General features: G+C 39.9%; 1 pseudogene; it reads left to right on the plus strand.

Moving 5' to 3' along the window:
• Window positions 1-14420: 14420 nt before the first annotated feature.
• Window positions 14421-14801, plus strand: LOC145787195 (protein GVQW3 pseudogene; annotated as a pseudogene).
• Window positions 14802-15067: the final 266 nt, after the last annotated feature.

Consider the following 15067-nt stretch of genomic DNA (forward strand, 5'->3'; position numbering starts at 1 on the left):
AGTAGTTTCAGTCTGTTTCACCCTATATGTTTGGTCGAGTCCTGTCTTTATCATGAGTTACCAAGAGGTGCAAATTAGTTTGGTAGCTATATAAAAAGTAACAATATTGTTTAAAAAATGTTTCACCAACGTTCAATTCAGTTTGTTGTTATTTCTAAAAATTACAACGAAAACAATAGCCTATAGGCCAGGGGCTCTTAACCAGGGGTGCGAGACCTGTTCCTAGGCGGTGCGGGGATGCTGAATTATTAAGGTTTGTTATAATACGACGTATATACTATATAGCCTATAGTATGTGAACGCTATACCGTGCCATGCTTGATATCAAAACAGAACAATCAGGTTTACATACCACGGCACGATTGCAACACTGAATGTATAATTTGAGAATTTTATTTCACAATAAGTTGGTTGCTGTTGCCTTCTGTAGTCTATTATGCATGGGCGAAAGCGGATGCAACCTAGTTCGTACCCTGAACAGTTCCTAACCTGAAAAGATCGAGTGAAAAAATTAAAAAAAGCCGAAGTCGCTGATCGCAGTTTCCAAAAAACTCTTAGTTTCCAAAAAACTCTTAGGATCACTACTAGAAATTTTAAAATGTTTGCGGAAACTCCGATCAACCCTAACCCTTTTAAAATGTTTGCAGAATCTGCGATCAGCGACTTCGGCAGACTCTTAGGATCATTTAAGAAAAATGTGAACACTATAATATAAACGACGACCTTTTAGAGTACATGTTAATAGTATGAGTACATGCATAAAAGTGAGACAAAGTCCAATTTGAAATTGTTCTGTTGCATTTTTCCAATTTGAAATTCTTCTGTAGCATATCACGCGATTTCGGGTATTAAACCCTCTTTAGTACAACTTTTATCAACAACATAGTACAGTAAAATTTACAGCAGTTAAAAAAGTGTCTTAGGATCATTACTGGAAATTTTGAAATGTTTGCTGAAACTGCGAAAAAAAAGGTTCTATTTTTTCTTTCAATCTTTTCAGTTTGTTTGTTTGCGGAAACTTCGATCAACGACTTCGGCTTTTTTTATTTTTTTCTCTGGATTGCTTCCTAACCCTAACCCCCTTTAAAATGTTTGCAAAAACTGCAATCAGCGACTTCGGTAAACTCTTAGGATTATTACTAGAAATTTTTAAATGTTTGCGGAAACTACGGAAAAACGAAAACTGCGATCAGAGGTCAACACTAAAAGGCAGAAACGCAGAAATAAGCCGGGCGTGAAATGGCGTATTGTCAGCAGAAGTAGCGATTTAACACCGATGTAGAAAACGCGGAAATACGATCTTGGATTCTTAAACAGAAAAAAGGCGGAAATGCGATTTTTAACAACTCAATACCGAACATTTTTCTTATGTTGAAATATCATTGAAAGATATTGTCTAGAAGCAATTGTGAGGTCATTAAATACTTTGACTGTTTTAATTCCACAGTTATTGGAGTAAATTTAGAAATTTAAAAGAATTTATTGAAATAGGAAAAAGGCGAAAATGTGATTTTTAGCCACAACTCAATACCGAACATTTTCATATGTTGAAATATCATTGAGTTATTGCTATGTTAAACAATATGGACGCCAAGATCGTATTTCCGCGTTTTCTACATCGGCATTACATCGCTACTTTTGCGGACAATGCGCCATTTCACGCCCGGCTTATTTCCGCTAGGGTGCTTACAACCCCCCTGTTTTTTACTTCTTTTGTACTATTAGATTGTAGATTTGTGAGAATGTTCCGCTAGCCAAAAAAATTTCCTGGCCCAAAAATCAGTAAAATTGGGGCACGTTTATGTGGGCCACCATCCGATTCAAATTTTCAGAGTTGCCAATTAGTAAATATTGAATTATTTTCATGCTTCTTAGCAGAATTTGTATGTTTCAACAAAATAGTATTCATGAAACTCATAAAAAGTATGCCTGTGTGACTATCTATTGTACAGGGAATTAAAAGAATATGCTTGTCTATGCGAGATCTCTGTGAATTAACATTTTTACGCGTTGCAATAGCTAAAAATACAACTCCAGTGAGCGAAAGTGGTCTAAAATTTTAATTTCGCACTGGAAATAGATCAAATAGTACACAGAAAGTTAATAGGCTAGTAAGTTTGCTACAAGAAAGCCTGGTATTAAATCTGTTTACAGTATATATATAACTGCAAACTTTTACTGACACACTTTGTCACAGAAAGCAATGTGATCGAGTAGCCTAATCTGTGTAAGAGAATATTGGTTTTTTCTCTTTCTCAAATTAGGTGCGTCTTTTCTATTAGCTTCTACTATTTGTAAAGTGTTTTGATAGTGTTCCTTGTTTCTGGCACCATGTGGGTAATTGGTGCTCAGCTTAACTCCACGTTAAGCTACATCATTTGTGACATTGGAACCAACATTGTAAACAGCTTTCTGGTACGACTCTGATTCAGACCATTTCTCTACTGATAAAGGAAGAAAATCATCATATATAAATCATATATCTCTCAAACAGAGAAAAAGAACCAAGAGTCTTTTGTGATAAAATCTGTCAGTTTTGATTCCAGATTGATTTCTGATGGAAAACGTGGTTTCCATATAGCCAGTGTCAAACCGATCTGCTGGTGTAAAAACAGGATCTGTAGGTTTTACACATATAAGTTCATCAGCCATCTCATGTTTTTCCTCTTCCTGAACTTCAGAGCTGAACAGTGTGGGTGGTACCATCTCAGCAGAGAGATACCAAAAGTGACGTTTGAAGCTACGTTCAGCAGCATCTGATATCAACTTATGCACTGCTCCATATCTGAGAATGTTCTTGTACATAGTCAAACAGTTCCAAGGAGCATCTACAGTAACACTACACCGAAACCAATATGTACACATTGTACAGTAGACAAGTGAAATAAAGTTCATGAGATCTTTCAGTTTAGCCACTTGTGGAACTGATGTTATAGTTTCCTGAGATAACTTAGCTATTTGATTTTCCAGGAGCACCAATTTATAGGAATGAATCAATTTGGCCATCCACCTGGCCTTGTGTGTGGCCCCAGGACGGTAGAATTTCACATTTTGTAGACCAGGATTGGCATAAGCAATCCACAAGTTCATAAGTTCTTTATAATTGCCTCGAATGAACTCGTATTGGTTTTGTGCAAGTTGAACAACGTCATCTCTGAGATTCTGATTGAGATCGTGTGTTGTTACTGGAAAGGTGTTGATATCCAGTGTACTTAGCAGCTGGCCACTGCCGTGTGGAATAGAATTCCAGTTTTTGCAGAGTCTCATGAAGATGTTCATGTCTAGTGATTTTGAAACCTGTAGCTTGAAATCTTCAAAGATATGTGACGCAAAGATTTCATCGATGTGATGTAAACAACTTGACCAGAGAAGAGCACGTTCCAATCTGTTTTGAATACTGATACACGCTGCCGTTAGATGTCTAGTATTTGATGACGTTGTATCAAATACCATATTAACAATACTGTCTGATGAGTGTCTGAGCAGTCTGCCAATTTGTCAACAAATCGCAGCACAGTCTAGAGATGATTGTACCAGTTAGTTCATCAGTGTCGGTTGCATAGCCGAGTGGTGAGAGCCTTGGAACGGCAATCGAAAGGGCGCCGGTTCGACACCGCTCAAGAGCATGCGGCTGTGTCTCTGGCAGGACACTTAAAGGCATGCCTGAAGGTGGACACGAAGATTGGCTTCCTTGCCTTCCTGTCCACTTAATCTAAATCTTCAACCACCAGGTGTAAGCCTGGATACGACAAACAGTTCATCAGTACCGGTCTTGTATGCTGGGATTCCAAGCACCTTTAATTCTCGTGAGTCCCCAACAACGATTGCTAATCGTTCTTCCTGCTCATATTTGTCACAAAGAGAAGGACGGTTTTTGCCATCCCAGTGAATGGATGCAAATTTTGGTACAACCCAAGATTCCCTAACTTCTTGAGCAACTTCGTGACTTACTTGACGCCTCAATTTATCAACTTTCGAGGAATCACCACCAACTTCATCCACAAATGCTTTTGTAAATGCTGCCTGTTGTGCTGGTGTCATCTTAATTCGAGCAGCCAACGTCACTAACTTTGGGGACTTAATGATATTTGGAATGATGATAATGTGGAATGACTGCTTCAGTTCTAGTTCGCCAGGTTCGCTTGTGAGGTTTCGGTTTCTCCTTGAGAGCAAACGATACCAGAGGTTGTTCATCTTCCTCGCTAGTGCTGCTTTCAGTGCTGTCACAAAAAGCTGTAGTAGAAAACAGTTTATGTGTTTCTTTTTTAGAGTATTTTCCTCGTTTTTCTGCACTCAGAATCCCATTTTTTCCCCTTCTGACTCGTGTGAATGAAACAGAGTCAAATTTTACGGATTGACGTTAAGGTACGTCTCTTCCAAAATGTGTACGAAAACAAAATGATAGTGGCTGCTGTTGCTGACTTGCGAAGCAGACTTTTATCTATAATAATCTAATCTAGTGCACATTTATTACGAATGATTCGTATTTACTTGTAGACTTAAACAATAAATATATACTATTAATACTACAAAAAAGTGCTCAATGCCAAGCAAAAAGCCAAGTAGAGCGAATTATATACATCAAATATAGTTACTATTCACTAAAAACCTAGAGGCTGTAGAGGTTTTTAATGAATAGTAACTATATTTGATGTACTTGTAGACTTGTGTTTCTGAAACAAGAAAAAAGAAACAAAATATTACAAAAAAAGGAAAAATTGTTCCGATTAAGCCTTCAGTAGATATCTGGAAACTTTGAGTGGATGGTGGCCCACATAAATACGGTCCGATGTCATTGATTTTTGAGTCTGGAAAGTTTTTCCACTAGTGGAACAACCTCACAAATCTATAAGTCAATTGTAGCATATGAGGGGGTTGTGTGCACCCTAATTTCCGCGTGTCCGTCTTTTAGTGTTGCCCGCGATCAGCAACTTCGGCTTTGTTCTATTTTTTTCTCTCGATTTTTCAGTTTGTTTGTTTGCGAAAACTTCGAGCAGCGACTTCGGCTATTTTTAATTTTTTCTTCTCGATCTTTTCCTAACCCTAACCCTTTTAAAATGTTTGCTGAAGTTGCGATCAGCGACTTCGGCAAATTCTTAGGATCATTACCGGAAATTTTAAAATGTTTGCAGAAAAACGGAAACTCCGATCTGCAACTACGGCTTTGTTCTATTTTTTCTCTGGATCTTTTCACTTTGTTTGTTTGCGGAAACTGCGATCAGTGACTTTAGCTTTTTTAATTTTTCTCTCGATCTTTTCAGGGTACGAACTGATGGGTACGAACTAGGTTGTACCCGGCGAAAGCGACTTGACGTCTTACAAAAAGATACAGGTCTGACGTATAGGCCTACAGCACGCCTGAGCACATATTGAAATCAAACATCATGCTTGACTGAGCGTGTGCATATAGCCTGAGAGACTATATTCACATATAGTAATTTCATATAAATACAGCCTCTGCCTGTTTTAAGATTGATAAAATTGTATAGCTATCGTAGTACCGTACTGTACGTACCGTAGTAGGCTAGTTTTAAAGTTAGTGTTACTAAAAAGGACCAAAGAAAGACTCTGAAGCTTGTAAAATTGTCTTCAAATATAACTTATTTTAATTAAAGATGACAACTGACCTATATGTCAAATTTGATTAAAATATAGGGGTGTATCCTCAATGAAAGCAAGGGAAGCATTGCTTCCCCTGTCAAAATTGAAAAAAGACATGATGAAAACAATTTTGCAGTTTCTTTTCTTGTATACGAATTAAAACAGCTTCTAACTCATGTCCCCGTATTATTTTAGCTCAGTTTTAATTTTAAAAAGTTGGAAACCTACGGAACCAGAGATTCATACTGTACTGTATCATTTGCTCTTGTTTGTGCTATATATACAAAGAAAGAAGTGAGAAACAAAGGAAAAAAGCAGCGCAAAGTTGACGCGATTTACGTTTCTTTTAACTAATCTATGAAAACAATTTCTGAATTGCTCACTCTGTTGTGTAGCTGAGTTTTTGATGTTCTCCAATTTTAGCCATATTTTTTACATGTGTGTGTGTAAGAGCTACCTTTAATATGTTAATAGCTGTTTATCTGCTAATTAATTTCATACAAATATTGCCCTGAAAGTGTTTCCAGAAAGCACTATAATCTATTATTTTAAGTGTAATTTTGCAAAAATTTTCCTAGGGGGCATGCCTCCAGAGAATCCCCAAAATACGCGTGCCTTCGGCAATCTCTGCTCCCGTTCAGTAGAGTTTTATTGCTCATCCCCCATGATTTTCATTGCTTTCCTTGCTCAACCCACCAGGATACGCCACTGTAACAAAATTTCTTCGAAAACAAGAACAGGCAAGGTCGCAAGAATAATTTACCATATGCTGTAGTCAATAGTATGTCTATTGCAACATTTAAGCGACGTGTCGAAAACTATTTATGATTGTGTCTTATCTCTTTCGTTCCTTGTGATTTTTGTTTTCTCTTCAAAATTTTCTTATTTTTATTTATTTATGTTTTCTTATCAATTATTATCTGCGAGTATGTTAATGTTTTTCTCTGTAGTACCATGTGTACTGGACCAGAATACATTATTATTATTAACACAGCAGGTTACAGTCCAACAAAAATTGGATTGGAAATTAGAATTCGCGCTGAGCTCAGACAACACGCTTGAGTTGTTTCACATGCTGCCAATGCTAAACATTAAAAATGTCTTTGTAATAAACCATTGCGGCGTCGGGGCTACAAACATCTGCGTCAATAACTTAACGGGTATTGTGGACATATATAAAGGCAAAAAAGTTATGGAGGCCACAAAATATTAAAAATTATTGTCATGCGCCAGGTTGCGTTTAGGAAAAAAGAAAAAACGTAAATTCCAGCTAAATTAAATCAATGCTTTGCCATCGGTTGACTTAGCGCATTGGGTCAGGGCGGTGGTAGTCATTACATTGACGTGGGTTTGATTCCCACCTCTGCTATAGCTCTTTTTTCTTCTGTAATTACCAAACAAAGTTCAAAGTAATAATCAATTCTCAGGCTGAATGCTGAAATGGTCACAGTTGGACAGATAACGTAGCATCTCATTGGTTCGTGGTTGGATTGGACAGAAGTCCATGGATTGGATATCTGCATGTTAAAGTGCCTTCCGTTGTTTTGTGGTCTTTACGGTAGGCACTTTAACATGCAGATATCCAATCCAGCACGAACCAATCAGAAGCTACGCTTTTCGTGACGTCATCAAGATTGCGTTTAGGAAGAATAAAAGAAAAACGCAAATTCTAGCTAAATTAAATCATCGCTTTGTCATCGGTTGGCTTGGCGCATTGGGTTAGGGCGGTAGTAGTCATTACAATGACGTGGGTTTGATTCCCACCTCTGCTATAGCTCTTTTTTCTTCTGTAATTACCAAACAAAGTTCAAAGTAATTATTAATTCTCTGGCTGAATGCTGGAATGGTCACAATAGCAGATAACGTAGCACCTCATTGGTTCGTGGTTGGATTGGATACGCGCGTGGATTATTAGAAATCTGCTTGTTAAAGTGCCTACCGGTCTTTACAGGCGTGTATCAGTGTTTCATTATAATTTACCAGAAAATAAAAGTCTTTTAAGTTGTAGACTTAGGCTACTGAAGTGTAAACCTTCGACCAGTTCTTTGCTGTATTGGAAGCGACCTTGCCAGGCAAAGATAGGAAGAATTTCCTGTATTATACAGCTTTAAAAGCTGGGCATGCCAATCACAATGTTGATGCAGAACTTGATGACGATGCTAATTTCGAAATACCTCAAAATGCTACAGGAGCACTGCATCAACATAGATTAGCGGTGGAAGATGAATTTTTGTTGGTGTTGAGGAAGCTTCGCCTGGGTTTGTTTTATTCAGACTTAAGCACAAGGTTTGGTATTAGTTATGCATCTGTATTGTAGGCAACACCGTATTTTTCATTCATGAATGCATCTCATGTATTTAAGGTTGATTAGTTTGAACATATTCCCTCATCGTGATGTTATCATAGCAGCCATGAAGCCAGACTTCAAGAAGGTCTACACAAGCACCATGATCATCATCGACTGCACTGAAGTAGGCCTACGTCTCGAAGCACCATCTTCACTTTACCTTTAAAAACGAACTGTATTACTGTACCGTACTCAAAAAATAAAAGTACTAGGCTAACACTCCACACTGCAAAGGCATTAGTCATTAGTGGGGGTTTATCTAAATGGGGATATTATGTTTGTATCTCAGTTGTACACTGGTAATGTGAGTGACAAAGAAATATGTGAGAGCAGTGGATTTTTTCACTTTTTGAAACAGAAAATAGCTGCTAATGAACTGCACTTTAATGATGCTGTTATGGCCGATAAAGGGTTTCTTTTCTTATAGAAAAAGACTTAGCCAACATGATATTGGTCTACATTTGAATATCCAACCATTCCTAGGTAGGCTAAAAGGCCTCAAATGAGTGAAGACGATAAGTGTTGAATACACGAAGTATTGCACGCCATCGCATTCATGTAGACAGGGCCATAAAAACAATTCGTTAATTTCCCATCTTCGACAGGAAAATACCAGTGACTATGCTTTGTATCATCAATGAATTGTGGTTGGTTTGTTGCATAGGCTATGTTATGCAGAATCAAAATGAAATGTTGCAAGACAAGGTACCATTAACGTGGTCTATAATACCCGGTCAAAATGCTAGGGCCGGTACATTACGGGACGCGCAACTCTGTTGTTCCTTCAACATTAGAAGGGTCAATTGCCAATTTGACATTTTTTTTACGCTTTACTGCAGGCTTGCTTTTAACTAAAAACCTTAAATTACTTTAAAACCAACTTAACTCTTCTTATATAACCCATAAAAAGTAAAATATTTTGTAAATTAGAAAAAAACGTAACCCTTCTAGTGTTGCGGATAAGCCAAAAGCGGATGAAGTTTCGCATCTCCTACAAAATGCACACGCTCCACAACGGCTGTTCTAAAATGCCTTTGCTTTCCTAGTCTGTTAGCCAACACTAACTTATGATTAAAACGAACAAGAACTGAAGTGTACCGATAACCTACAACAATTCATAAACACAAAAAATTTACTTTCACCTGCCAGCGACTTCACGCTTGCTTGCAATAACAAGAAACGCCTTCATCAACCGTAGTAAAAAGCGCGTTCTCGACCCTCATACCAGAGCCGCTCAGACTCCGCGTAACTCAAACGTCACGCTCTGGTGATTTCGAATGTGCAAAAGGTCGATTGGGAGTGATCCAACGTTTCATTCCTTTCAGTTCAAAATTAATTAAATTTTGAAGACTTAATAAATTATCGGCTTTAATGACAAGACAAGTGTCATCAGCAAATAATCTAGGAACAGAAGAAACACAGTTAGATATACCATTTACAAGGCCGTTGACAGGATTTCTCGGGCCCAGTACCAATTTATTTGCGGGCCTCCTTCATCTACACAATGTTATGAATATAAAGATTGTAAACAAACTTTTATTGATATCGTTTAAGCATGGTCATTTAACAAATCTTGCGCAATCTTAAATTTTCTTGAACCGCAAAACTTAATTAGGCTACTATCTCTATATCTAGCGGTTGCTTTTTTGAACTTTTATTTGTTACATGGCGCTAGAGTATTACTTGCCGATTCCATTGATGTTTCACTGGTCATTCTAGGCTCCCCAAAAGAGAATTTACAGCACTGCAGACAGTCAGAAAGTTTTCAATTTGATTTGGGAAAGGTGTTTGGGCCTAGGTCAAACATTTGCTGATTGCTGTAATCTGAAAAAGTTTTAGTGTAATTTTTAGTGCAGAAATAGGGATAGCAATCTTCTTACCTGTGCCATTTCAGTTTTTGAGTTTGAACAAATATTAGCCTGTTTATTTTGAAATTTGTGTTTCGGGTAATATTCGTGGTTAGGGAAATCACTATACTGGACTAAATTCTTATTTTACTGTTTGGTAGCTGAAGTGGCTATTTTACCACCAGAAAGCTGAAGTGCGCCGGTACTCAGACGGGGCCCGGTACTTTACCATCTGACGGCTGAAATGGCTGTTTTAACCCTGATGGCAATTCCTTTAGATCTGATTGTATTAAGATCTTGATAATGTTTGAAGTCGCTGGAAATTTTTTAAATCCGGGCCCTTTAAATATTCCGGGCCCGGGTCCAAAAGTACCACCTAGATCCCCCTGTCAACGCCCTTGATCATTTATGTATAGTAAAAAGAAAAGTGGTCCTAATATGGACCCTTGAGGACACCAAATTTTATTTCTTTTATCGTAGAATTTTCTTGTCCTATTGACACAAATTACGATTTTTCAAGTAGACTACCGGTAGGCTAAGCAAGTAAGGCATTGGCAAGGTAAGGTAAGTAATAGGCACAGTTCTTTTATACTTGCTATTTTTTGGGCTAATTTCAGACTTATTTTTATTAAAATCCGCTACAAGTCATAGAATATCGATAAATATTAATATTATAGACATAGAAACAGGTGAATATCCATTTGGCTTTTTTTATGTAGCCTAATATTATCTTTTTTTTGGCCTTTTTTGTATTATTTTGATTTTGGCCACCCTCTCTATGAACACAAACTTATTCCAGCAAGACTCAAGTCACGCAAAAGCTTCATCAAAGTCGGCCCATTGGAACACACAAGCGCGACAGCTGCACGACTAGAAATGTGGAATGCTAGAAATGCACGACTCTGAGCCCAATAGGACACAACATCCTGCCATCCCAAGTCCTTCCGAAAGTCTACAACAAACTCCCACCCTTGAGAGAAGCGAGTGGTGCTGCCTAAACAGAGCCCGCTGCGGAGTCGGGAGAAATAAAAGCAATCTTTTCCGATGGAAGATGACTCCTGACCCAACGTGTGATTGCGGCCTAGACAATCAGACGATGAAGCACATCCTCACCAACTTCCCCCTTAGCCCTTCATGTGATGACAACGACCTCAAAAACATCACAAACAATGCTCTTACCTGGCTCCGACACTGAGGTGACAAGCTATGAATGAATGAATTAGTTGACCTTTTCATAGTCTGGCAACCCTGCTCCGGCTTTGATAAAAACTAAAAAGACATAGTCGGCCTGTCCCAAGGTAAAGCGACATTCGTAACTACCGATTTTTGATTTTCCCACTTTTTATTGTTGAACGCTTCGCAAAGACTATATTTTTCGGGCAATACTAAAAGGCGGAAATGCGGAAGCGCGGAAATAAGTCGAAATAACTTTAGAATTAAAACAGTCATAGTATTTAATGATCTCACAATTGCTTCTAAATAATATCTTTCAATGATATTTCAACATAAGAAAATGTTCGGTATTGAGTTGTGGCTAAAAATCGCATTTCCGCCTTTTTCCTATTTCAATAAATTCCATTAAATTTCGAAATTTATTCCAATAACTGTGGAATTAAAACAGTCAAAGTATTTACTGACCTCACAATTGCTTCTAAACAATATCTTTCAATGATATTTCAACATAAAAGTAGGTTCGGTGGTGAGTTGTTGTTAAAAATCGCATTTCCGCCTTTTTCCATGTTGCAACATTTCATTCTTTCATGATGAAGTTATCGCTATGTTAAACAATATGGACGCCAAGATCGTGTTTTCTACATCCGCATTAAATCGCTACTTTTGCGGACAATACGACATTTCACGCCCGGCTTATTTCCGCCTTTTAGTGTTGCCCATATTTTTCTTCCAGCAAAGACTCAACAGCATAACTGCAGTAGTTTGCGGGATATTTGTTGGTCAAACCGACGAAACTATATATAAAGATCATAACTGCAGACAGTGCACACCGTTTCGACCTCCCGGTCTCATCAGTGCAGTAGTTACTGGAATAATGGCCATGGAGATATATATACCTCCATGTGACATTTTCCCATTTGTGGTACCTTATCAGTAACCAAAAATGGTACTACTGCCAACCTTGCCAAAGTGCTCAAACTGCAGCAATGAGCTTTGCGCAATGCATAGCAAGGTGCCTCCAGTAAAGTGCTCAATTGGCGTAAACCAAGAGCGTCAATTTTTTGTTAAACTGTTTTATTTGCATCAACAGCGCACGGGTACCGGTACAAATAATTGACACGGCGAGAGAGCACAAACAAACATAGCCAGGTCAAAGACTTTCAGAAACCGGCCTGCCACACCCCGCGGCGGCGGGGAGCGGCGTGATTTATGGGGTGACGATGCACCCGGAGGGTTAAGTCCACCAGCTTAGGTCGCGAGGGCCAGGCTGGGGAGTCGAGGTACCTGTGGAGGGAGAGTGTGGATCGAAAAACTATATGGCCCGTCCGCAAATTTAGAATGGCGGAGCGGGCCAGGGAGACAGGCTCTTTCTGCATAGCCCAGAAAGAAGCCCTGCGACGAACCGGGCGACCCGTCGTGTGTGGACGCTGGAACCGGCAGTAATTGACCGCCGGGCAGCGCCCACGTCTCCTTCACGCGTCCTCGCGCAGGTACTTTGACTCTTATACCCGGTCTGCCAGTAGGCAGAGCGGATAAACTTGGGGTCTCCCACGAGGAAGAGAGTCGAACCATTTAAGGATAATTTAGCTCTCGTGGCAGACGAATATTCAATAAAAATGTGGAGCAGAGGCTCGATGAATCAATATACTGTAATCAAAAAAAAAAAATATATATATATATAGGTGGGAGTGTAATTAATACTCACTGGAGAAGAGTAAGCTTTCATTCGGCGAGCACGGATGTGCACTGGCCAGACGTTGAGGCAGGTTCGCCCAGCTGGGTCGGGGAGGCTAGCGATCGAAACCAGAGGCACTGATAGACTGCATTACCGGTAAAAATAGAAAATTGGGGTAGAAGTTTTAAGGCTGCATCGAGTTGATCAGGGGATCGTGTTGATCAATGTATTGAAAGCGGAGCGATGTTGATCCGAGCGGGCAAGAACAGCGTTACAAGGAGAAAGCAGCGTATGACAGTTCGAAACAATTGATTGATTAGTACATAGAGAATCTAGTGATGATTGAAATTGCTTAATTGCTATTAAACCAGTCTCAAGTCACAATGTACATGAGGTATTTTATTTCCTTCCTTTTTACTTTAGAATGGTTGTTTTTGAAGAGACTGGAGTATCATATAAAAGAAATGGCGCAGGTTTATAGAAATAAGGTGATGACATAAGGTGATCAATTTTAAGCCAATATTGTTATAAGGTTATAACGTCTAAACGGTTTGCTGTCTTGCGCGCCCGGATACTTACTGCAACGTTATTAGGGAATAAGTTTCTGATCGCTGATGTCGTCTTTTCTATGACGTAGCCCCTCCACAAGTGAGCCCGGCGTTCCAAGCTTTCCAGACGCGGAAGGATCCTTTGATTGAGAGGGAAGCCACTTTTCTAGCCACCTCTGCTACCCCACGAGTAGGAACGCCCAAGGCCGTCAGAGCTCGAGAGCTCATCGGGGCATAGCTCCCGAGGGAGCCTACGACGAACGGAAGTGACAGGACGTCCCTGCAAGGGCGCTTCCTGTCTTCCTTTATGTTGACACATAACTCGCCGTACTTGTCGTGTTTCCTGTCGGCGGCTTTTCGAAGAGAATCCGCGCCGTTGTCGAACGGACATGTGACGTCACATACGACCGTGACACCGTCAGGGCGTTGCAGGACGATGTCAGGACGCAGATCGGCACCGCCCGCTTCCACGTGCTGTGGAACCGTACTATCTATGGAAAGCCCGGGTTGCCATTCGGCAGGCACGTGCCCCACGATCTCCCTTAATACCGAATTGTGTCGTTCCGTGATGACAGTCATCACGGTAGGGCAGTGATTCAATATGTGGGGGAGAGTCTCTTCCGCTTTCCCACACGCACGACACATGGAAGGTAGGTAACGGCGGCCATGGCTTGGTTTTGATTCAAGTGGCATTAGATTCAATCTAGCTTTGTACGCAAATACTCGGTCCGCGTGATCCAGGAGCTCCGGGCGCCGGGTCCAGGAATTTGAAAATCCGGACAGGCAGTGGGCACTGATCGTCTTGCCTTGGTCAGGTTTGGATTCCCACTGTCTCCTCCACCACAAGTCATTGTGTTGATGGAGGGTCAGCACCACTTTTTTCCTTATAGGAGGGGTGATTGTGGAGCTCCCCGCGGCTGCACACCGTTTCGACCTCCCGGTCTCATCAGTGCAGTAGTTACACTGGAATAATGGCCATGGAGATATACGAGGTCCGGCTAAAAAGAAACGAGACTGACACCACAGACTGCGTAATACAAAAGTCTCACTCGAATCAATGCTTTCACAGAGTTTCATAACATCTGTTGAGTGTTCAACAGATGTGTTGTCACAATGACATTGTTGCGTTTGTTTTTAGGGAGAGTGAAGTGAAGGTGGTAAAGTATCTGTTAACAATTTCCATTACACTTTTTTATTGAATAAAGTGATTTTGTTTTCAATTTTGCAAAATGACAACTGAACAAAGAATCAACATCAAATTTTGTGTTAAACTTGGAAAAACAGCAACAGAGACTTTGAAGATGCTGCGTGAGGCTTATGGTGATTCTTGCATGTCGAGAGCAAGAGTGTTTGAATGGCACAAGCGATTTGTGGAGGGAAGGGAGGATGTGGATGATGATCTCAAATCAGGAAAACCTTCCACTTCTAAGACAGATGCAAACATCGAAAAGGTTCGTCAGTTGGTTCGCAGTGACCCCCGGCTCACTATTCGAATTATGGCTGGCGAACTTGGACTTGACAAAGAAACAGTCCGAAGCATTTTGGTAGAAAAGTTGGGCATGCGAAAAGTGTGTGCCAAAATGGTTCCATGGCTCTTGACACAAGAGTAGAAAGCTCGTCGTCTGAACGTGTGTCAAGACATTCTTGAACAAATTGATGCAGATGAAACAATATTAGAAAGGGTCATCACAGGAGACGAATCGTGGATTTTTCAATACGATCCTGAGACAAAAAGACAGAGCCGGCAATGGAAAACTGTGAATTCACCAATCAGCACACATCAAATCAATAGAAAAAAGGGAATTTGAAGAATGCTTCAGGACATGGTCAAGAAGAATGACAAAGTGCATGGAAGCCAATGGCGAATATTTTGAAG

The sequence above is a fragment of the Aplidium turbinatum genome, chromosome 18, assembly GCF_918807975.1.
Source record: "Aplidium turbinatum chromosome 18, kaAplTurb1.1, whole genome shotgun sequence".
Lineage (NCBI taxonomy): Eukaryota > Metazoa > Chordata > Ascidiacea > Aplousobranchia > Polyclinidae > Aplidium > Aplidium turbinatum.